The 22,068-nt window shown below is 46.8% G+C and overlaps 1 long non-coding RNA gene across 3 annotated transcripts; it reads left to right on the forward strand.

Moving 5' to 3' along the window:
• The first annotated feature begins 5,958 nt into the window (after positions 1–5,958).
• Positions 5,959–21,901, forward strand: LOC126511476 (uncharacterized). 3 transcript variants are annotated; one of them, XR_007594697.1, is made up of 4 exons: positions 5,959–6,471; positions 6,704–6,986; positions 17,448–17,539; positions 17,645–21,901. It is a non-coding gene; the product is annotated as an uncharacterized lncRNA (long non-coding RNA). The 3 variants fall into 3 exon arrangements; XR_007594696.1 differs by having other exon boundaries at positions 17,448–21,901; XR_007594698.1 differs by lacking the exon at positions 17,448–17,539.
• The last annotated feature ends 167 nt before the right edge of the window (positions 21,902–22,068 follow it).

Here is a 22,068-nt window from a genome sequence, read left to right on the forward strand (position 1 = left end):
TTTGCCCACTGCGGTAGAGCTGCAGTCGAGGTGTGCACAGCTCACGAGGAAACACATTTTCCACGAAGTCCTTTCATCCCTAGAGCTCTGCCCTGGCAGCTTCCACCTAAAGTCTCTTCAACCTTTTGTTTTTAAGACAGAGCCTTGCTATGCAGACCAAAGTGAGCTTGAGTGTGTGATCGTCCTGCCTTTTCCTCTTAAAGAGCTGGGGTGACAGGCATGTGACACCATCCCTGGCAATGTCTGTCTTTTAATTCACCAAGACCAACATGCTCTGCGTGGGCTCCTTTGCGCAGCTTTGAAGTCCAGGTTTCCTGTTCCAAAGTAGATGATCATAGAGCCCCCGCCTCGGTTTTTCATTTCCTCCTTGTTGGTCTATACAGCCTTCCGTGCATTATCTGAAGCTATCAGTTGTCCTACTTACGCTTCTTATTGCTGTGATGAAACACTATAGCCAAAAGCAACCTGGGGAGGAAAGGGCTTATTTCACTCACACTTCCATAGAACTATTCATCAACAAAAGCAGAAAGGCCGGAACTCAAGTGGGGCAGAAACCTGGAGGCAGGAGCTGATGCAGAGGCCATGGAGGGTGCTGCTTACTGGCTTGCTCCCCACATCATGCACCTTTCTCCTGTCCATGCTGGATCTCACAGCACTGAAGCCTCCCCAGCTACTTCTCCTGGTCAGCCTCACACCCTCTCCCATCTCCCACCCACATCTCTCTGACTCAGACAGAAGCCATCGAGCTGGCAAATAGTAAGTCCAAACTTCCCTTGGCTGGGGGATTTTAGAATCCTTATTCTAATAAAGCTTAAAACAAATCCCTGAAGGAAAGTCACATTCAGAAGCTACTCATGATCAGATAGAAACTCTACACTCTCTAAAGAATTACCTAAATGGTCAACAATAGAACTTTCAAAGTACCCACCATTTAATCAAGCCAACTAGGCTCACCAAGGAAAAGGAGAATGTGACTCACACCAAGAGAAATGTCAGCTAATAGAAATATACTGGATGGTGACAGAGTTGATCAAATGAGGAGACAGGCACATTGAAGTAAACATAATGTAAAATGTGCTCAAGAGTTTAAAGGGAAACATGAATGGAATGAGGAAAGAATCGAAGATACAAAATAAGAACCAAATGTAACTTCTAGTTATGGGATTACAAGGAAAATGGAAACTGCAGGAGAAAAAGAAGTGGAATTGAAAACATACAGCAAAAGAAGCTACCCAACTTGAAGCAGAGAAGAAAGACAAGGAAATAAAAGTGTAAGTGGACAGAAGGGAGAGTGAATAGGTGCTTAACAATGATGGGCCAAATTTTTTTCAAATTTGGTGATAAGAATGATAAATACCAGCGATCTGAGAATTACGGTGGATCCCAACCACAAGAGATGAAACCACATTGAGGTATATTGTAATCAAAGTATTGATAGTGATTTACTGACTGATAGTGATAGAGTGATTGCTTGGCATACAGAAAGTCCTGTGCTTAGCTTCCAATATTAAATAAAACTGGATGTGATGGTACACACCTCTAATTCCAGCATTTGGGAGGAAAGGCAGACAGATCTCTGAGTTTGAGACCAGCCTGGTCTACACAGGTAGTTCCAGGACAGCCATGGATATAAAGAGAGATTCTGTCTTGAAAGAGCAGATAAGTAAGTGAGTAAGTAAATAAATAAATAAAACTAAAAATTAACAATAAAGAAAAATCTTAAATGTAAACTCAAAAACCCTATTTTATTTTTTATTCTTTAGAAAGAATAAGAAATATTGCAGACTTTTGACCAAAGTTATGCAAGCAAAAAGATAATGGAACAATACCTTAAATTAGCGTAAAGAAAACAAGAACTCAACTTAGCATTCTGTATCCAGGGAAAATGCTCTTTACAAAAGACAAAGGCATACTAAAGACTTCAAAACACACAGGGTTTCACTATAAGCAGATCTTCTCTTGTAAGAAATATTAAAGGAGGTTCTTTAGGCAGAAAGCTTAGATATACAAAAGAAGTGAAAAGTGCCAGAAGTGGTTAACACAAGCCCCACACAGGCATGGACACGAAAGTCAACAAGGCAGATAAAATGAAATATGGAAAAAATAACTCAGTCCATCCCAAGAAGAGGACGGCAAGGAGCAGACAGGGCAATAGGAAAGCTAACAGGAAGATATTCTGTTTGCATATGCTTATAAAAGAGACAACTTTAAGAATCAAAATGCAAATAGTTTCCAAGTAGAAGAATAAGATGCTGAATCAGGCAACATTTGTTAGAAATCTGGAATGGTTTAATTACTGCAAAAGAAGACTACAGAGCAAGGGCTATCCCTAGAGTTGGAGGGACAATCTTAGACAGAAAAACGTAAGAAGACACAATAACACTCAACGTGTGTGTATCCACAAACAGAATTTTATAGCACACGAAGGGAAAATGGATGAAATGTAAAGATGAACTAGACATACAAGTGGAGCTTGAGAAAACAACAATTCTCAGGCATCAATAGAGCACACAGAAAAATAAGATTGTAGAAGATGCGGCAGTGTGATCGTTTGACTTGAGCTGAGACTTTAAAGCCCTTTACCCGCAGCAGGACGCCCATTCTTTTCAAATTTACTAAGACAGTCACCAAGGTAGGTTATAGTTTGGGGCATCAAAACATTGAAAAAAAAGGACTGTATTTGAGCTGAGGATGTAGCTCAGCAGTTCCTAGGGGGTGTGAGGTCCTGGGTTCAGTGTTCAGCCCTGCAAAGAAAAAGGGAAAAAGACTGCATCTGTTTAAAATTGAAATTTAATCACAAAATAATTACATTAGAAGTAAAATCAGGAAGATATTTAGAATATCCAGATAATTGCAAGATAAATGAAGAAAATGTGAGGATAGTTTGGATTTTTGTTTTCAAATGAATGGAATTAAGATACATGTTTTGTTCTGTTTTTAGAGACAGAGTCTCACTACATATCCCTGTCTTCCTACATAGACCAGGTTGGCCTCGAACTCACAGAGATCCACCTGCCTCTACCTTCTGAATGTGAAGATTAAAGGCATGTGCCACCATGCCCAGTCTAAGACATAATTTTAAAGTGTGAAGTTCCATGGTTTTAATTATTCATCATGTTGTACAGCAATCGTCATTATTTAATTCTAGAACGTTTCCAGTATCCACACCTATCAACAGTTAGTTTCCACTTCTTTCCTATATTCCCCGGGTATCATTCATCTACCACAGGCAGTTCAACCCTGTCTGTGTATGCTCTAGACCCATTCATTCCCCCCAACCCCCAACCCCCGAAGGTTCATTTCTGCTGGTCAGCCTTGCTTTGAGACAAGGTTTCACTTTGTAGCCCCAACTGGCCTGGAACTCATAGAGCTCTGCCTGCCTCTGCCTCCCAAGTCCTGGGATCACACACGTGCTCTGCCAGTCAGGCCCTTCCTCAAATGTTCATTTGCTGTAATAACTTACTACATTGTCTGCAGTCCCCCCAATCCCTGTGTCCTACAAAGACAGATGTGTAGGCAATTCTGCCTATCCGGGTTACTGGTAATCACCCTCATGAGATTTCTCACCAGCCAAGCTAAACATGCGTGTGCTGATCTGTGCTGTTAGTTCACTGCGGCGACTCTCCGGAGGGCAAAGGGGACATTTTTTTTCCTTCTTCCCTACAATACTAAAACCTTCTGGACATCATACTTTAAAATAGTGAAATTTAATCACACGTGAATTACATCTCAAAAAATATAAGAATCTGATAGAACATTCTTTGTGCCCCACCCACATCTGTTCTCAGAGTCGAGTCTCAAGGACATCTTTGCGATTCTCAGCCGTGGCTGCTGCAGGCTGTCTGGCCGGCAGTGAAGGTTGTACTTTGTATTTTAATAGCCATGCTTATTTTCCTTTACTATTAGTTCTTTAATATCAATTGCTAACTTGCTCCATAACCAGACTCAATTAAAAGGATAAGAGAGGATGGAAAAGTCCTTTGCCACTCCCAGAAAGCATTTCCATATTTTGGTTTTTTTTTTTTTTTTTGCTTGTTTTTGCTTTTTTTGTTTTGTTCTTTTGAGACAGGGTTTCTCTGTGTAGCCTTGGAGCCTGTTCTGGAACTCTAGCTGTAGACCAGGCTGGCCTCAAACTCACAGAGATCTGTCTGCCTCTGCCTCCCGAGTGCTGGAATTAAAGGCATGCGCCTCCACCACCCGGCCATATTCTTGTTCTTAAACACTTAAACTGGCCGCACAATGGCAGGCTCTGAATTCGGGTCCCAAATTCCCTAGCTCTAAAAATAGAGTCTGACTGAGAAGAGTTAAATTATGTGTTTGAACAGGTTATGAAGAAATGGCTTCCCATCCATAGCCGTACAAGGCTTATAGGCTTTTAATGAATAACTTCCAACGAAAAACTTCGATGGGTCTGTGGTGTGCACAATTAGCTCAGCTATTAGTCATCGGGAGTGTCCAGGGCTTACACGGCTTGGCCTTGTATGCTCCCTGCTTTTACCATGCTGTGTGTGAATCCATTTCCTGATGTACTCACCCAGACACATTCCCCTCTTTGGAGTCAGGACCCGAGTCACCTGGCTGCCTTCTACTGACAGTGCTGTGAGCAGAACTGAGTTCCTTTCCCCACCTGCCTGCCCTCCCTTCCTCCCTCCCTCCCTTCCTCCCTCATCCTTCCGTCTTTCCTCCCACCTTCACCCCAATTGTGGTAAAATACGTGTAACATTAAAACAGATCATTTTGGCCTCGCACACGCGCGTGTCTGTGTGTGTCTGTGTGTGTGTGTGTGTATGTGTGTGTGTAGATCAGTGAGCAAACTTAGGTGTTGTTTCTCAGGAGCCATCTGCCTTCATTCTCTGAGAGATTTTACTGATTTGGAACTTATCAGTTGGCCTGAACTATCTGGCTAGAGAGCCCCAGGGGTTTGCCTGTTCCTGTCTCCCCAGCACTGAGATTACAGGGCAGGCTACTGATCCTGTCTTTTTTTTTTTTTTTTCCATGGGTTCTGGGGACTGAGTTCAGGTATGCATGTTTGCTTTCGAAGTGCTTTACCAAATGGACCAGCTCCCTGGCCTGTAAGTCGGTCATTTAAAGTGTGCGATCCTGTGGCATTAAGAACATTCACACCGGTTTGCAGCCAGCACCACTGTCTGTATCCACAACTTTCCATCTTGAAAAACATGAAATTCCATTCCCACAAACCATTAATTTTCTCCCAACTCCTAGCAACCATCATGATACCTCCTGTCTCCACAAATTTGAGTAAGCTAGATACTCATATAAGAGGAGCCACAGGACATTGGCTTTTTTCTTCCTGGTTTTTTCCAGACAGCGTTTCTCTGTAGCTTTGGAGCCTGTCCTGGAACTTGTTCTGTAGACCAGGCTGGCCTCAGACTCAGAGATCTGCCTGCCTCTGCCTCCCGAGTGCTGGGATTAAAGACATGTGTTACCACTGTCCAGCGACAATGGTTCTTTTCTACCTTTCCTTTTCCCTCCCTTCCTCTCCCTCCCTCTCTCCCCTCCCATCTCTCTCTCTCCCTCAACTGGGGGTTGAAGGGAAATGTACTTCCTAGGCAAGTAAGTGTTCTACACTGGACTATATAATAGATTATATATCATACCATATATATTATAATATCATTGGATATGTGAGTATATGCATATTTTTCCACCCCCTTTTTAACTTCTGTCAAATTGCCCAGGCTAGCTTTGAACTTGAGATTCTCCTGCTTCAGCCTCTTGAGCAGCTGTGCTACCAGGCCTGGCCTGCTTGCCTTTCTTGACAGCAGGGGGTCATGTGACCTGGAGCTGACCCCTCTGATGTGGTAGCCAGGCCAGGAGGAGGAGGAGGAGAGTCTACAACACACACACACACACACACACACACACACACACACACACACACACACACACACACACCTCCCCCCCCAGACAGACGCGGGAGGACTTTCTGCACCCTGATGACAGCTGGAAATTCTTTCTGCTCTTCTGTGAGTTGAGAGCTACAAATGGGAGACTTTTCAAGCCCAGTTCCAAACACAGGAATTCTTCCCTAGTCAGTCTGTCTCCTGGGCCCCACTGAGACAGCTGGCCTTCCCACGCAAGCTAATGCGCTCAGCTGTGACTGCCCGTTCCTGGGTCAGCCTGCTCCAGCTCACCCTTGACGGGGAACACCGGCTCCCTGACAGCTTGAGCCGCTTTCTGTTCCAAGCTGCAGAGAGCACCGTGGAGTCTTTTCAAAATGCAGGTCAGCAACTCCCAGGAGTTCCTGCAGCCTCGGCTGCCATGATCTTCTTATTTCTTTAGCCAGTTCTTTGAGACTCAGGGCAGGATTTGAGCCCCATACGAGATCCTTCTCCTGGCTTTTGTGGAGGTGATTAAACCAATGTCTTCTTCCTGAAAAAGAGAAAATCTTCCACTGGATTTGGCATAAGAACACAGCTAGACTGGAAATGGGGAGACTAGAAAACAGAGGTAGGTCCAGAGGGTCCTGGGATGTCCCATGCCAGATCGGGTGGGGGAAGGGCTGAGGAGTGAGCTCGTGTGCATCTAGACACGAGGACCCATGATCCCCTCCTAAGTGACAAAGTTTCCTTTTCTTCAAATATCTCTGTGAGAATGCTGTGTGAACAGTCACAGTTGGGCTGTGTCCCATTCAACTTTTACAAAAGCCCTAGACCGATGAGTTTTATTTCTTCCTTTCTAGGAGTTACTAGGTTTGATAAGCTTCAAAAATCCTCTCCCTTAGAGACGATGCTGATAGAAGGGTGAGAAAACCTCCTCCTGTGCAAGAGACCTGCTAGAGAGCTTGGGAAAGAGAGCAGCACTGAGGCTTGGAGGGGCAGGAGGGAGGTCTTCGGAACAGGAAAGAGACTTTCCACCACAGAGACTGTAAGATGGTGACATCCGGTCCTGAAAGTCAGAAGTAAGCAATCAGCCTATAGGTTCCCAGAACATGCTCTCGGGAGGCAACTGTGGAAAAAGGCCAGGTGAGCCCCCAGATGTATATCCAAGGTCTCTTTCTTCTGATTCCACCGGGTCAGTAGGAAGAAGACCATAAGAAATGTCAGCATACCTGCAGAGGGTGTGTACAAGACTTGGGGCCACTGAGTCAGGGATTCCTTAATTTTCTGGAGACTGAATCAGGTATTAGGAGTTGCTGTGATTACCCTCCCTGACTCTGCCCACAATTTTAGCAGCTAGAAAATAATGCTAAATCTGAGGATAAGATCCAATTCAAAAGCTATTGGCTTTAATTAAAAGTGTGTAGGATACATACGACATTAAGGACTGTTCTCTGGCTGGGTGGTGATGTCACATGCCTTTAATCCCAGCACTTGGGAGGCAGAGGCAGGTGGACCTCAGTGAGTTCAAGGCCAGCCTGGTCTACAAAGTTAGTTTGAGGACAGTTAGGACTGTTAAACAGAGAAACCCAGTCTTGAAAATAACTAAAACACAACACAAAACAAAATCTTCCAAAACACCAAAACCAACCAAACAAACAAAAACCAAAAAACCCCAAACCAACCAACCAACTAACCAACCAAAATCCCTCCAAAAAGAATTATTCTATTGGTGCGGGACAATTCTGTATTCTGTCAATTATGTTTTAAATAAACGCTCATTGGCCAGTAGCCAGGCAGGAAGTATAGGCAGGACAACCAGACAGGAAGTAGAGGTGGGACAATGAGAACAGGAATATTCTGGAAAGAAGGAAGCTCTTTCCCTGTCCTGCCCAGACATGGAAGAAGGAAGATGTGACCTACCCTGCTGAAAAAGGTACCGAGCCATGTGGCTAACATATACTAGAGTAATGGGTCCCTGACAACAGAAAACTCAGTCAACATTCTATGGTAGGCCAGGGCTGTACAACCAGGGAGATGACACATATATTCAGATGTTGTTGTCATATGGGTTGAAGAACAGGGGACTCAGTTGTTACTTTGGAAGTTTTTAGGTTTCTTGGAAGAACTAGGCCTTAAGCAAGACTGGGAAATACCTGCAGCAAATGGGAGGGGGGCTGTCCACTGCAGACAAAAATGGGCAAATGGAAAACTGGGGATGTGAGGGAGTGGCCAGCTCTGCAAGTGCGAAGGAAGAGGCTCTTGTTTAGACCCAGGGACCTGTTGCATAGTAGATTCTGAGCCAACAACTGCCAGCCACAAGTAGTAGAAATTGGACTGACAGCAAGACAAGGACTTGGCCCTGGCTAGGGAACCACACACAGTGTGGCATCCACACGGGTTTCTTTTTTTTGGGGGGGGGGTTTCGAGACAGGGTTTCTCTGTGGCTTTGGAGCCTGTCCTGGAACTAGCTCTGTAGACCAGGCTGGTCTTGAACTCACAGAGATCCTCCTGCCTCTGCCTCCCAAGTGCTGGGATTAAAGGCGTGCGCCATCATCGCCGGCCCCACATGGGTTTCTGAAAGGGAGACAGGTTGCTATGAAGGGCCCTGTGTCCAAAGACAAGTGGACTATCAGAGAAAAGGCTCAGAGACTGAGAAAAAGGTCTAGGAGAGAGATGGGAAGGGCTTGAATTTAGATGATAACATTAGAGTATGTGACACATACACACATTTACACACACACGTATACATACACACACATTGAAGAAGATCATTTGGGTTTCTGGAAGCTGAAGATTTCAGCCTTGTCTGTGGGAAACTGGGGATATAACACTATCAAGCAATCTCAAAAACAGAGTCTGAGGTGATCGGTTCATTTTTTTGTGTGCAGTTCTCCACAGTGTCTGTGCTGAAGTAGCCAACAGTAGACAGAAATATGGGCATTTCGGTAGCTAGAGATTTGGGGTTCATGGACTCTGGTTGACAAGGATGGGGAGGGGAGAGGGCCGAGTTGTCGGGGGGGGGGTAGCTAAAGAGCATGAGGAGAGTGGGATCTTGGCAGAGAGAAGCCAGAATGGCCTAAGGAGAGAGTCCAAGAGGCACCCCAACGAGGCAGCTGTGAGAGCTACTGAGCCACCATTGTGAGGAAGGTGTGTGGGCTGGGTCTGAAGAAAGAAACAAACACAGGTGTTTAGCAAAGGGAGAAAAGGGTGGTGAGTGGAGAGAAAGCAGGTCTGAGGGAAGCCATTCCAGCCTGAGGGAAGAGGCAGCCATGCTCTGGGCTACTGCTTCTTCAGCAGGAGTGTGCTGCTGAATCTCAGCTGAATCTGAACATGCAGCTTCTGATCCAGGAAAGGAGACAGAGATGATGACATGGCGTGGAAGGGGCAGGGACTACACAGGGCCAGGTATGTAAGTTTGCCGAGAGGAGGTAGGAACCTCTCCTGCCCTGGCATGAGGGAAAGGGGGCAATAAGAAGGGACTTGGAGGTGAGCAGGCAGAGACTGGAAGGGACCTGAGAAAAGGCCAGGACCCTAGCAAAGAGGGCCGTGAGGTGTTGGAAGATGGAGGCTGGGGTTGGGGGTGGGGGATGAATCGCAGGGACGGTGACCTAATTGTTGAATCTGCCACCAACTGGGTGTTTAACCGCTCCCTTCCGGGCCAGGTGGTAGCATGTGCAGAGAGAATGGAATGGGTGAATTAGGCGGGTCCTTCAGGGCAAGTTAGGGACAGAGGAATTTAGAGGACAGGTCAGGCTGGTGAGGGGACAGAGAAAAGCTTGTGAGGAGACTTGAGAGAAGCACAGAGAGCCTCAGAGACTGGTGGGAGTGGATGCCAGAGGCAAGGGCTAAGCTGATGGAGGTATGTGAAGGCCCCTGGCTCCTCAGGGCCTGAGTCCAGAGTTGGGTCTGGAGAGATGCGGATGACGCAGATGCTGGGCTAAGGGCTCAGCTGCTTAGAGACTGAGGAAGAATCAGGTCTGGGCAGAATGGAGCCCAGTGCCTTGCGGGGTGAAATGGCTGTGGGATGTGCTTCTGGCAAGCAGCTGCACCTACTCTGCAATCAGGGTGCTCTCAGATGCTCAGCCCTCACTCACTAACCATATCTCCCAGCGTCATTGGCTGTGAGGCCAGAACTCTAGTCTCGTGTCTTGGTGATGCCCGGGGAGGATGCAAAAAGTAACTCTTCTCACCTGCTGCCCACAGCCACAGCCTTCTCCAGGGCACTCTGCAGCCACGTAACCTTGCCTCTGTTCTCCTGGCTGGTGTGTATGTGTTGATAGGGAGCAACCTCTTTCCCCCCCTTACCAGGCTGGCTTGAAGTCCTCCAGTGTCTCCTGCATGCTCCTTAGCCAGGGAACTTATGCAAGGAAGGGACAGGTCCACGGCACTTCCTGTCTCGAAAAGGACAAGCCAACAGCACAGTGGGACTTCCCATTCCCAATTTGTTTGGCTCAGTTTGATTCTTTCTCTCCCTAGTGAGCTTCACAGCAGCAGTTTATGAACACAGTGGGGTTTGGAGGGCACTGGGATACCTAGGAGAAGGTAGAGGCTCCCAGCAAGGCCGCAGGCATGAACCCGTGCCCAACTCTCAGGCCCTCAGCCCGTGTCAGACCAACTCCAGAGAGGTTCCTTTCCAGGCCTCCCAGGACCCTTGGCCTCACACCGCTTCCTGCTAAAAACTGCCACAGGCTTCATCCCTCTAAACCAGAGCCTTCCTTTGTTTACTCTAGCCCCCCCAGAACTGGGATTTCTTTGGGCCTGGCTCTTCTTTCCTATTAAGGCCTGTGAAAAAGGGGCGTGATGGGGGTGGCAGGCAGGCTGCTGAGGCCTGTTGTCCTCCTCCGGTGATCTGTGCTTCTCCTGTACTAGGGGCTGGCTCTTGCCCTTACATGTGCCTCCTCCATATCTGTGCTCGCCTATCCTTTCCTGTGTCAATTGACATTTGTCCCCAGTGGGGAGAGCAGCCCTAAAGGATTGGTGCTGAGACCCTGGGGAGAGGGAGATAAATGGAATTTGCAATAAATCCGGGAGCGAAGTCGTAACTTGACTTCAAAACAAACAAAAGGGCCAGAACTGCACTTAAGCTCCCAGAGGCTCATCTCCCAGTGTAAACAGAAAAGGGCAGCAGGGTTGGGGAGACTCCAAGGGCCTGGGACAGTGGGGCAGGGCGAGACTGGTGGACTTCCTCTGGAGGAGAGGCTGGAGCAAGGTTTCTGTGTCCCTGCTAAGGCTGGAGGAAGACAGGCCACTGCTGTTGTCTGCGCCTCCTTTCTCATGACTCTCCTGTCGGGAAAGTGCCCCTAGGATCAGGACTAGGAAGTCCTTTAGGAGACATACATCTGTGGTCTGTTGTTGGGGTGGGACTGAGAGTTCTACCCAGCTATACTGGGTCTCCGGGGCTAGATACCCAGAGAGATACCCGCACATCTGTGTTTAGGGCTATACTACTCGTAGTAACCAGGAACTAGAACAAGATGGCCATCAAGAGATGAACGGCTGGGGACCATGTGGTACATATACGTGATGGAATTTTTATTCCGCTGTTAAGAAAAATGAAATTATGAAACTTGCAGGGAAGTGGGCGGGCCTGGAATTTGTTACATTAAACGAGGTGACCCCGACTCAGGAAGACAATTCCGTATGTTCTCTCTCACGTGCCGATCTCAGCCTCATATGTATATATGTGGGCGTGAGTTGGGATATAGATCCTGGAATGAGAAGGAGGACCACGAGGGGGAAAAGAGGTACCGAGGAGGTAGGGGAGGCCAATGGAACACACGTGGAAAAAGGCAGAAGGGAGAGCTGATGAGATGGCTTAGCAGATAAAAGCGCTTGTCCTTGCAAGCCTAAGTTCCATCCCAGGATCCACGTGTGCATCTGTAGTCCCAGGTTACTGGCCCGTTGGCCTCATTCTCATCCAAACCACCACACTCACGGAACATGTGCCCAAAGAAGAAAGCAGAAGGAAGGCCTGAGCCGGCTTCTTCCTCTGAGTGCCTGGAAGGAGTCCCTGCTGCCAGCACCTTGTCTGTGGAACTCTGGGAGAGTTGCTCCTTAAGCCAGGCTCACCAAGCTTGGGGAAACAAGTCCAAAGCTGTACTCGGTACACCTGAATTTGACTGCTCTTTTCCTGGAGTTCTATGAGAGACAAGCGTGACCCTGCCACCCCATAAGTCTGTCGGAGGAGCCAATGGGTTCTGCCTGGCACTAGCAACATCATACTCTATAAAGGCACAGAAAACTGGTGTGACCCATTGGGTATCACTCTGAAGAAAAGATAAGAATGGGGATTACTCATTCATTCACTCACTCACTTACTCACTCACTCAGCAGCAGCTTCTGGAGTCCTAGTATACAAATGTACCCAAGGCTAGAGCCAGTCCTGTCCGGATCACAGTGTATCACTAAAGAGGCTGGATTGATACACCTGGGATTCCTCCAGCTCTGGGATTTAGTGACCGGAAAGAAGTAAGAAGGGGCCAAGGACATTTTCTGAGGTCATAGATGTTGAGAGTCAGAGCTGAAGCAAGGCTGCCGGTGACATGAGTCAGTGAGAATGAGACACACTTCACCGGAGGGCTGAGATAGGCAGGAGGCTGGCAGGGTGGCCACTGGCTGGATGTCGTAGTAGGTGAAAAGGGTCTCCATGGCCATCACAAACCATGTAAAACCCAAAGTCTCCAGAATATTTCCAGCTGACTTGCGCTTATCAAATATCAGGCTGGAAACACCAACGATTTGTGTAGGAGACTTTTCCAGAACATGGGGGATTTCACAAACTTGGCTGCATGAGGCACAAGTTTCCTGGAATTCCGGCCTTCTTGTTCTGGGATGCCCCACCTCCTCATAGGCCTCCTTGTCCTCTCACACACCTGGCCTCTCAGGGAAAAGACACTTTCTCGATGGTCTCTCCAGCCACAGGGCATCTGTGCTCCTCGGCTCTTCGGTTTCCTCTGCACATTTTTGGGAGTTATATGACACTCAGTGGCGAGCGATGCTGGCAGCCTAAGAAATATAAAGTTCAGAGCCTGAGGCCACTTTGGTCTTTCTGAAGCTCCATTTCATCTAGGCTAGAGGTGAATGCTTCCCTCTGGAGACCCCAGCGGGCGGGGGCTGTAGCAAAGTTCAAAGAACAGTCGTTTCCACCATGGCTGGGTGTTTGGCACACACAGCCTGATGACACACTAAAAGAGCCTGGGACCAGTGGGCGGGGCAAGAAAGGCTAAAGGAGTGGCCTGAGGGGAGAGGCAGTGCCCCTGGATTCCTGGCTCTCTCCTAATGATGGCTTACAGCTGCGTCATTAACCCTCCAAACGCTGTCACTGTAGACCTACAGTTACCAGACGCCAAATGTAATTAAGATCTAACTGTTTGCAGTTAACTTTCCTCACAGAGGTCTGCAAGGCCTCCATTCCAGACCCCCTCATTTTCAGAGAGAAGCCAAGAGGATGCGGAGGGCCTGAGAGAGACCTCAAGAGCTCCGAACTCTTCAGATTTAGAAGTAAAAAGATGAAGGGGAAAAAAGGCATAGGTTGCATTTTATAACCTTAAAAGTAACTTGTGGACATAGAGGACAAGTTTTAAAAAACACAACGAAGCAGATAAATAAAATAGAAGCGGTCCCAATTCATTATGGACTACTGACTGAAGTCCAAATACCCTTTCTGATTCTGAAAATCTCCTTACATTTGTACCTTCAAAATAAAGCAGTGAGCCAGCTGGCTCAGCAGGTAAAGGTGCTTGTTGTCAAGACTGGTGGCCGAGTTCAATTGATTCCTAGTATTTTCATGGTAATAGGAGATAACAGATATCTGTATATTGTCCTCTGACCAACACACACACACAGAGGCATGCACATACGCATGTAAAGAAATGTAAACTAATTTTTTTTGAGAAAAGAGATTTTAAGGAAAGGGATTTTTAGTATCATGACTTTATAAGATTTCATAGTTCTAAGATCTTAATATCTCAGGTAAATTTGATATAGTTATCAATGAAAAATAAAACCAAATTGTGAGTGGGGAGGTTCCTTGGTTCATAGAGCACTTGCCGTGCCAACCCAAGGACTTGAGTTTGGATCTCCAGCATCTAGAATCCCATTGCTTGGGAGATGGAGGGAGGAGGATAAGGAGGAAGGCCTTGCTGGTCAATCAGTGAGCTCCAGATTCAATGAGAGATGCTGTTTCAAAACTTAGAGAAGGGACTGAGGGAGACACTTGATGTCAGCCTCTGTCCTTGACATACATGTGTACCCGTGTGCATGCACACATGAACATATATGCGCTCATGTATACTGCTTTCTCCGTAAATCAATACACAAATACTTGAAGGCCTACTTGTGAAAGGCCATCTAGGGAACTTAGTGCTAAAGCAAGAGAAGAGCGGGGATATTATATCAAGATAAATAAAAAAATGAGCCAGGATAGAACGCAGTCAATAGTGTTTGCTATGCATTAGGACCTGAGTTCGGTGCCGATCACTCATGTAAAAAAAAGCAGGTATGAGCCAGGCAGTAGCAGCACACACCTTTAATCCCAGCACTCGGGAGGCAGAGGCAGATGGATATCTATGAGTTCAAGACCACTCTGGTCTACAGAGTGAGTTCTAGGACATCCAGGGCTATACAAAGAAACCCTATCTCAGAAAACCAAACCAACAAACCAACCAACCAACCAACCAAACAAAGCCAGGTAAGATCCTGTGTGGCTACAAGGATACTCGTGCAGACAGAAAGATGCATGGATCCCTGGAGCTTGTTGGTGAGCCAGTTTAGCCTAGTCGGCAAACCCCAACTCCCAGTAAGAGACCCTGACTTAGAAGACCAAGGCGATAGCTACTGAGAGATGACAATAATACACATAATACACCTGCACCCATGTGTACACACACACAAAATATAAAAAGAACTGAGCATATACTCAGAGGAAGAGCATTTGCCTAGTATGTAAGCCCCTGGATACAATCCCCAGAACCACCAAAATAAAAGGACATTTAAGTTTGAGGAAACTAGAGAACTAGACTGCTTAGGGCAAAGAGAAGCTAATGGCCAAAGTCACATTGAATAAAGGACAAAAGAAACAAGAATGAGCAAAAGTCATTAGGTTTGACAACACAGGGGAAAGACAGTGGGTAGCATGGTAGGGAGGCAGCAGTGCTTGGTAGACCCACATTATGATTGTATGGAAATGGAAAAAGAGCGTAATAAACTTTCGAGTAGGCAGCAGAGTCTAGCGATAGGAACTCTGCATATACTAAAGAATTGAACTCAGTCATCAGGCTTGATTCCGTAAAATATTTCCTTCGAGAGCTAGCCAGCTGATAGCCTTCGATCATGCTTCGTATATATAAGGGCCTTTCTCCGAAGAACTTGAAATTGCTCAGCAAATGTTCATTAATTCTCCTCACCCGGATCCTCTAGAGGACAGTTGGTGGCGGATATTATGTTTACAGGCATGAAGACTGTTGAAGGATGAAAGTGATACTGTCAGGTAAAGTCCCCAGGTGTCTGCAGTTGGGAGATAGATACCTGGCCCTCCCCTCCACAACTGGTCCAGTCCCAAATCACCCACAGCTTGCTGTCAGCCCTCCTCTCCCTGATGTTTCTGTCCATCTGAGATTCTGGCATCTACTATAGGATTGGATGCTTCAGCAGGTAGCCGCAGGATCACGGCAGAGGGGTCCTGGAGCCAGCGGTGGGTCTTTCCTATGTTGGGTGCTGGACTACAAAGGAACCCTGAGAGATTCTTTCTGATTATTTATTTACTTGATTTTCTTTTTTGAGACAAGGTTGCTGGCCTCAAACTCAGAGATCTGCCTGCCTCTGTCTCACAAGTTCTGGGATTAAAGATGTGTGCCACCACTGTCCAGCTCTGATTATTTATTTATCAGAAGCAGATGCCAAAGTCAAGGATTAACCCAATATCAAGCCCAAGAAAACAGGCAATTGCTCAGATTGTGATCTGTGGGACCCCTTTCATAAGAACCCCTCCAGAACTGTTCAGTAATATCCCAGTCCTTATACTCTGGGCTGTGCATGACTCAACCATGCTCAGAAGTCAGACTCCTAATGGCAGAGAATATCAGGGCAATCCACTAAGAAGATGACTGAAAGACCAAGGAGAGGGCTTAGTCCATAAAGGTTTTGCTTTGTAATCATTAAGACCTGAGTTTGATCCTCAGTACTGAAAAAAAATTCAGGTGTGGTAGTCCATCCTTGTAGTCCCAGTACTGGGGAGGCAGAGATAGGTGGATACCTGGGGTTTGCTGCCCAGCCAGTTTAGACTAATTGATAGGCTTCAGGTCAGTGAGAAACCCTGTCTCAAAATAAAGTGGATAGTATTCCCGAGGCTATCCTCTGGCCTCCATATACACCATGTTGCATATGCACATGCATCTGAAAACACACGTATACCTGCACATTAATGTAATTACACACACGCATATGCACGCACGCATGCATACACACACACGTGCACACACACACACACATGAAACATGGGAAAGATGAAGACAAAGAAGGATATAATTGGTCACTCTGATGTTGAGTGTGGGCTTTACCAGGCCAAGGAGGGAAGGGAATGTCAAAGGTTCCTACAGTTGTGGAGTTGTGCAGAGCCTCTGTTGTGTCTGCAAAAGGTGCCTGATGTAATGTCACAAACTCTTCCCAGGTCTTGCTGAGCTTAGCTAGGGAGGACTAGCTCTTTTAGGGTAGGATAAGCAGTTCACGTTCTCAGCCTAGGACTTATGAAATTCAACAAGGCCACTGGCACATTGGCACTAAGAGAAGCAGCCCAGGGAGCCCTATCAGCCTCTTTTGAGTCTTTGCTTGTCAATGCAAAAATCCTTCAAAGTTACCTGCAGCCAATAACATAGCCAGAAGACAGGCTTTAATGTGCGGCTCCTAACCACCTTGGCTTTCCACGTTGGTCTTCTGCACCCTGTAGAACAAGGATGCTCCACAAAGAGACAAGGGATATGTCAGCAGGCAACACTTTTTATTCAGGTTTCTGTGGAGAAATATCGGCTGTTTGGTCATGAGTCAGCAAAAAATATAACTTGTTCCGAGGGCAGAATGATTAGTGTTGTCTCAGTTAGGGTTTCTACTGCTATGAAGAGACACCATGACCATGGCAACTCTTATAAAAAACAAAACAAAACAAAAAACATTTAATTGGGGTGGCTCACATTTTCAGAGGATAATTTTAGTCTCTTATCATCATGGTGAGACATGGTGGCAGGCAGACATGGTGCTGAAGAAGGAATCAAATGTCCTACATCTTTTTGTAGACACTAGGAAGTGGTCTAAGACACTGGGAGGTATCTTCAGCATATATGAGACCTCAAAGCCCGCCTCCACAGTGACACACTTCCTCCAACAAGACCACACCTACTCTAACAAGCCACACCTCCTAACAGTACCACTCCCTTTAGGGGACATTTTCTTTCAAACCACCACAGGTGTTAACTGAGTGGGAAGTTCCCAGAAAGTCCCAACATTCTGTATGTCAGGGTCTGGGGTCTGTAGGCTGAGACCTACTCTCTGGGCAACCCTGGAAGGGAAAGATGATAAGAGGTAGTTTTGTTTTTGTTTTGTTTTTCGACACAGGGCTTTTTCTGTGTAACAGCCTGCTGTCCTGGAACTCACTCTGTAGATCAGGCTGGCCTTGAACTCACAGAGACCCAGCACTGGGATTAAAGGTGTGTGCCACCACTGGCTGGCAAGAAGCAGTTTTAATGAAGATTGTCATGGAGTTTCAGATTTCTTTGTTTTTAACTGTCTCTATTCGGCTGCTTACACTCAAGGTGCAGTGGATCAGTTCCAGAATGGGCAATCACAGCACAGACCCACCTCACCATCTGGGCGGTCACAAGCTAGAAGAACATCTCCATAGGATGAAGAAGAATGGTGCCAGGCACAAGTTTAATGGTCTAAAGGCAGGGTGTGGGAAGAGAACTCCTCTTACCTTGTCTTTCCTCTTTTCACTTGAAGCGGGTGGGATTAAGTCCTCCGGTGCTGGAGTCTGATTGTTTTAGTGTGTAGCCTGGAAGAGTCCCCTCAGTCTCCTGGCCCTGTGGCTCCTCTACAGTGCTGAAGTGAACAGGTTTCCCAAATAGAGTGGGACCAGCTTGTTTCTCCCTTTGCCTGGACCTGGGAAATAGCATGCTAACCTCGTTTGGGCGTTAAGGAGATAGGTCACCCTAGACTTTGTTAGAACAGCACCCAGCATATAGCAAGTTCTGTAAGGTGGGGCCCCCCCGCCCCCCTCTTCTCCCTTTTTCTCCTCTCCTCTTGCACCGAGGGATGGTTAGATGTGGACATCTGCCCACTCGGCTATAACCCCTGGCAGTCTCAGTGTGTTCGAGGAGTGTGGGAATTGGGCACTGGCCTGTGTCCTGCAGCGGGGCCATAAAACAGCGGCAAAGGGAGCCGCTGGTGCAGATAGGCCTGGAGATGAAAGGCGGTGCGTTTTCCTTTCCAAAGTGCGGCTGTGTTCCTGAAGGCCTGCAGCTTCCTCTGCCCTGCTGACTTTTCTCTCTCTCTCTTCCCAGCTCCCCTCGGTGATATCTTAAGAGGCAAACTTCCAGCACTAACAAGAGGTCTTTTGTTCTCTTTTTTTCTCAAAGTGGACTTTAACCTAGTTACTACAGACTGAGTCACTGTGCAAACAAACAAATAATAAGACTTGGTTTTCTTAAAGGCCCTTCCATTGCTGTTGACAAAAAAGGGGGAACCTGACACTTTCTTGGGGGCCTATGGGGCTCTTATTCACCCCAACCTTTTAGAGAATCAGCCTTGGAGAAGCTTCCAGAACATGCAGGAGCCTGGCACTATGGCTTGCTTAGACTTCCATCTATTGGGGTGGTCCGTGAACTGTGATGAATTTAGGGTCTCAGCACAGTCTTGGTAGGTTTATCCCAGACTGAGGAGAACTTGATACACTCCTGGGCTGGGCTCAGTTCTGGACTAGCCTCCCTTGTTCACACTTTAGATTCTTTATATGTAACACTAGGGTATAAAGACGTCTGGTCTTATCGGGAAAGTCTTTGCAATTGACCCTGCTCTGTTAGAAGACCAGGGCAAAGTAAAGGGCTGTTTATGGCAGCCTCAGTCCAGTCAACAACAGCTTTATGGGCCCTCAGGAATGGGGTGGGTGTCAGATGAGAAAGACTCACTTCCGGCCTTCTGAAAGACACACAGGTAAGTAGGCAAATGCAGTCTTCTCATGAGGATAAGATGGTTTTGTGCCAAGAGAAGGGAATGTCTATTCCTCTGGGGAGTGCATTGAAGTTTTCCCAGAGGACATGGTGTTTGAGCGAAGATGTTCAGGGGAAGCTACGGTGTTTATGACAGGCAGAAGGAACAAGGGGAAGAGTCCATGCCAAGACTGGACCCATCATAGTACAAACTTCCTTTAATATTTCTTCAATAATTTTTGCTTAATTATTTAAGTAGACCTGGACCTTCTCTTTTGCAAGGAGAGAAGTCTCTGGAAGAGCATTGCTACTGGCTTTGGAACTCTGTGCCAAAATGTTTTACTACATCAAACATTAAGACACGCTTTAGGCCTCTAGCCCACTGGACATACTGCCCAAGGGCAGAGCCAGGGTTTCCAGTGAATGGAATTCACATTCCCTAAGAGCTTGTCACCCTCTGTGTTTTTAGCTCCCCAGAGCTCAAGGGCATTGTGCAACACACTCACGCCTACCATGAAAAGGCAGTTCAGGTGTTTGGAAAACTCTGGCTCACATTGTCCCAATGTCTAAGTCTCCCTTTTGTGCACCTTCCCCAGAATCCGTGGGTGGATTAATGGTCTTCCTTTTTCTACGGCTCATTCTTTGCACTGCGATTTAAGCCCCATTCTTGAACACCCCTGCTCCTGGACTGTGAACTCCCTAGATGGGGATTATACAAATGTACTATTTTTAGGGGGGGGGGGATTGTTAGTTTGTTTGAGACAGGGTCTCACAATATAGCTCTGGATGTCATGAAACTCATTATGTAGACCAGGCTGGCCTCAAACTCACAGAGATCCACCTGCCTCTGCCTCCTGAGTGCTGGGATTAAAGGCGTGCACCACTATACCTGGTTAGCACTTTTGAATGGTCGATCTTTCCTAATATTTGTCTCATAGACACAAAAGGTGATCAAGGGATATTTATTAAGTGGACACATACTTAGGAGAATGTTGGTTGAGTGGGTGTATTTTGTCCAATCTGACAAATAGCATCAACAGGATGATCATGGATGATAAAATGGCCAGGCCTAAGAATCCCCAAAAGGTCCCAGCCTGTGTAGAAAGAGATTTCTTCTTCCAAGAAGCTGCTTGCGCTCGATCATTTAGATTTAAAATCTGACTGCTTCGACCATGGGAATCCAAGGCAAAGAAACTTGCTGTTTTTCAAGCTGATTTCTTCGCTTTAGTGAACCCCAGCATCACTAAAGAAGTCAGCATCAGGCCACCCCTCTGGGTGCAGACCATAGTCTCCTTGCGTAGTCCCGACCTAACCAGTCGCTTTCTGTGCTGGGGGATACCAGCCTTGGTCTTGGCCTGCCTTTCCTGGATTGGCTCCGAGAGGATGAGTCAACAGTTCCAGACAAACTCGCTCTCCCTGACAGTAGCTGGTTGATTTCTTCTGAGAAAATGGAAACCTTGGTCTTCTGATGTGTGCAGTGACAGACACAAGAGGAATTTTCCAATACAACCAGGGAGTGGATTTTCCAAGGCCAGGCTGACCAAGGAAAGCCTTCATTTGCCCGTGCTCCAGAATTAGGTAATGTGGCACCCCCTGGAGTAGAAGAGGTGGCTGGCTACACCAGGAGGAACGCTGTGCTCCCTCCTCTTTCTGGCCTGCCTGGTGATCTGCCACCAATGGGATTAGTGGCTCCGAGACAGCTGGGTCATCTCAGTGCCATTTCCCTGCGGTGAGAAGAGACATGATGTTGTTTCTGTTTGGGAAGGAGGTGGCGGTGAAGAGCAGCTGAAAGCTAGATGACTCTCTAGAATCTGTGACAGAAATGCTATGCACAGGGCCTATCCAGGCTGCAGCCGATTTCACAGCGGCCCAACTGTGCCCCTCCATGAACTCATTCATTATTCCATATGCTTACCGGGCTCCACTCTACGGCTAACCCTGTCCTATGAACTGGACAAACAAAGCTCTGAATTGTTCCCTGCCCTGGTTGGTTCTACTTCCCTTCATCATCCTCTGTAAGAGAAGGGCCATTGTTTTCCTCAGCCCCTTTCTTTCTCACAGCCATGGCAGATAATTTTTTTTTTCCAAAGGTCTCCAGGAATAGATGCATGAAAAGACCCGGGAGAAGGGATGAATCACACTCGCATTTGAAAACCCACCGAGGAGCTGTCAGGGTTTGCAATTGTCCTCTTCGAACCCTGGAAATACACTTAAGACGCCTTGGAGAGGCTCATTACTGGCTGGGAGAAAGCATGGCTTGGGTCTGATGAATTCCCAATGTCAGGTGGAATTCTCAAAGCCTTCCAGGGCTCGTACCATAGCAGAACGTCCACCTGAGTAAGGCCGAAGATGTTGGCGCAGTGTCCATAACGGGAAGGGGCTGGGGAATCCAAGGAAAGACGTGGGATAAAAAGCAGGGGACACATCTGCGAGCCCCTCTCATCATCTTTCTTTAATGATCCCCCTCCGCCGATTTTGGAAAAGACGTGCTTATGGAAAAAACTGGAAAAGTAGAGCTAACGCCTCAAAAGAAATAAACGCAAAGCAGAAACCTATTACCCAGAGACAGCGCTCTGACCATTTTCGATGGATTTTGTAGTTCAAAAAAAAAAATGTGTATGATGCTTTCCTTAAAAACTGTTCCGTTTTGTGCAGGGTACTTCATAATCCACTCCCCCCTTTAATGATACGTTATGTGAACATTTTCCCACCGGGCTGAGCTTTTCTTCTAATACAATTTTAATGACTACCTAGTATTCCATCTCGCAGATGTTTAATTTAACTAACACCATATACTTGTGTCTGTTTTTAGTTTGTGTATCTTATTCTCTGCCACCATAAATTACACGATGTTGACACTGGGGAGACCGACTCAGGCTGCTCTATTGTTCTGGTCATAAGTCACTTATTTCTTCCTCAAAAGCCACTGGGCTCTGTGGAGGTCAGAGACCCTTCACAGCCCTTTCTCAGAACTGAAGGAGAAATTTAATCTATTCAGGCTAGACGCAGCCAGAATGTGTGTTTATAAACCC

Source organism: Alexandromys fortis, unplaced genomic scaffold, assembly GCF_014885135.2.
Source record: "Alexandromys fortis isolate MF-2015 unplaced genomic scaffold, M_Fortis_MF-2015_v1.1 scaffold_99, whole genome shotgun sequence".
NCBI lineage: Eukaryota > Metazoa > Chordata > Mammalia > Rodentia > Cricetidae > Alexandromys > Alexandromys fortis.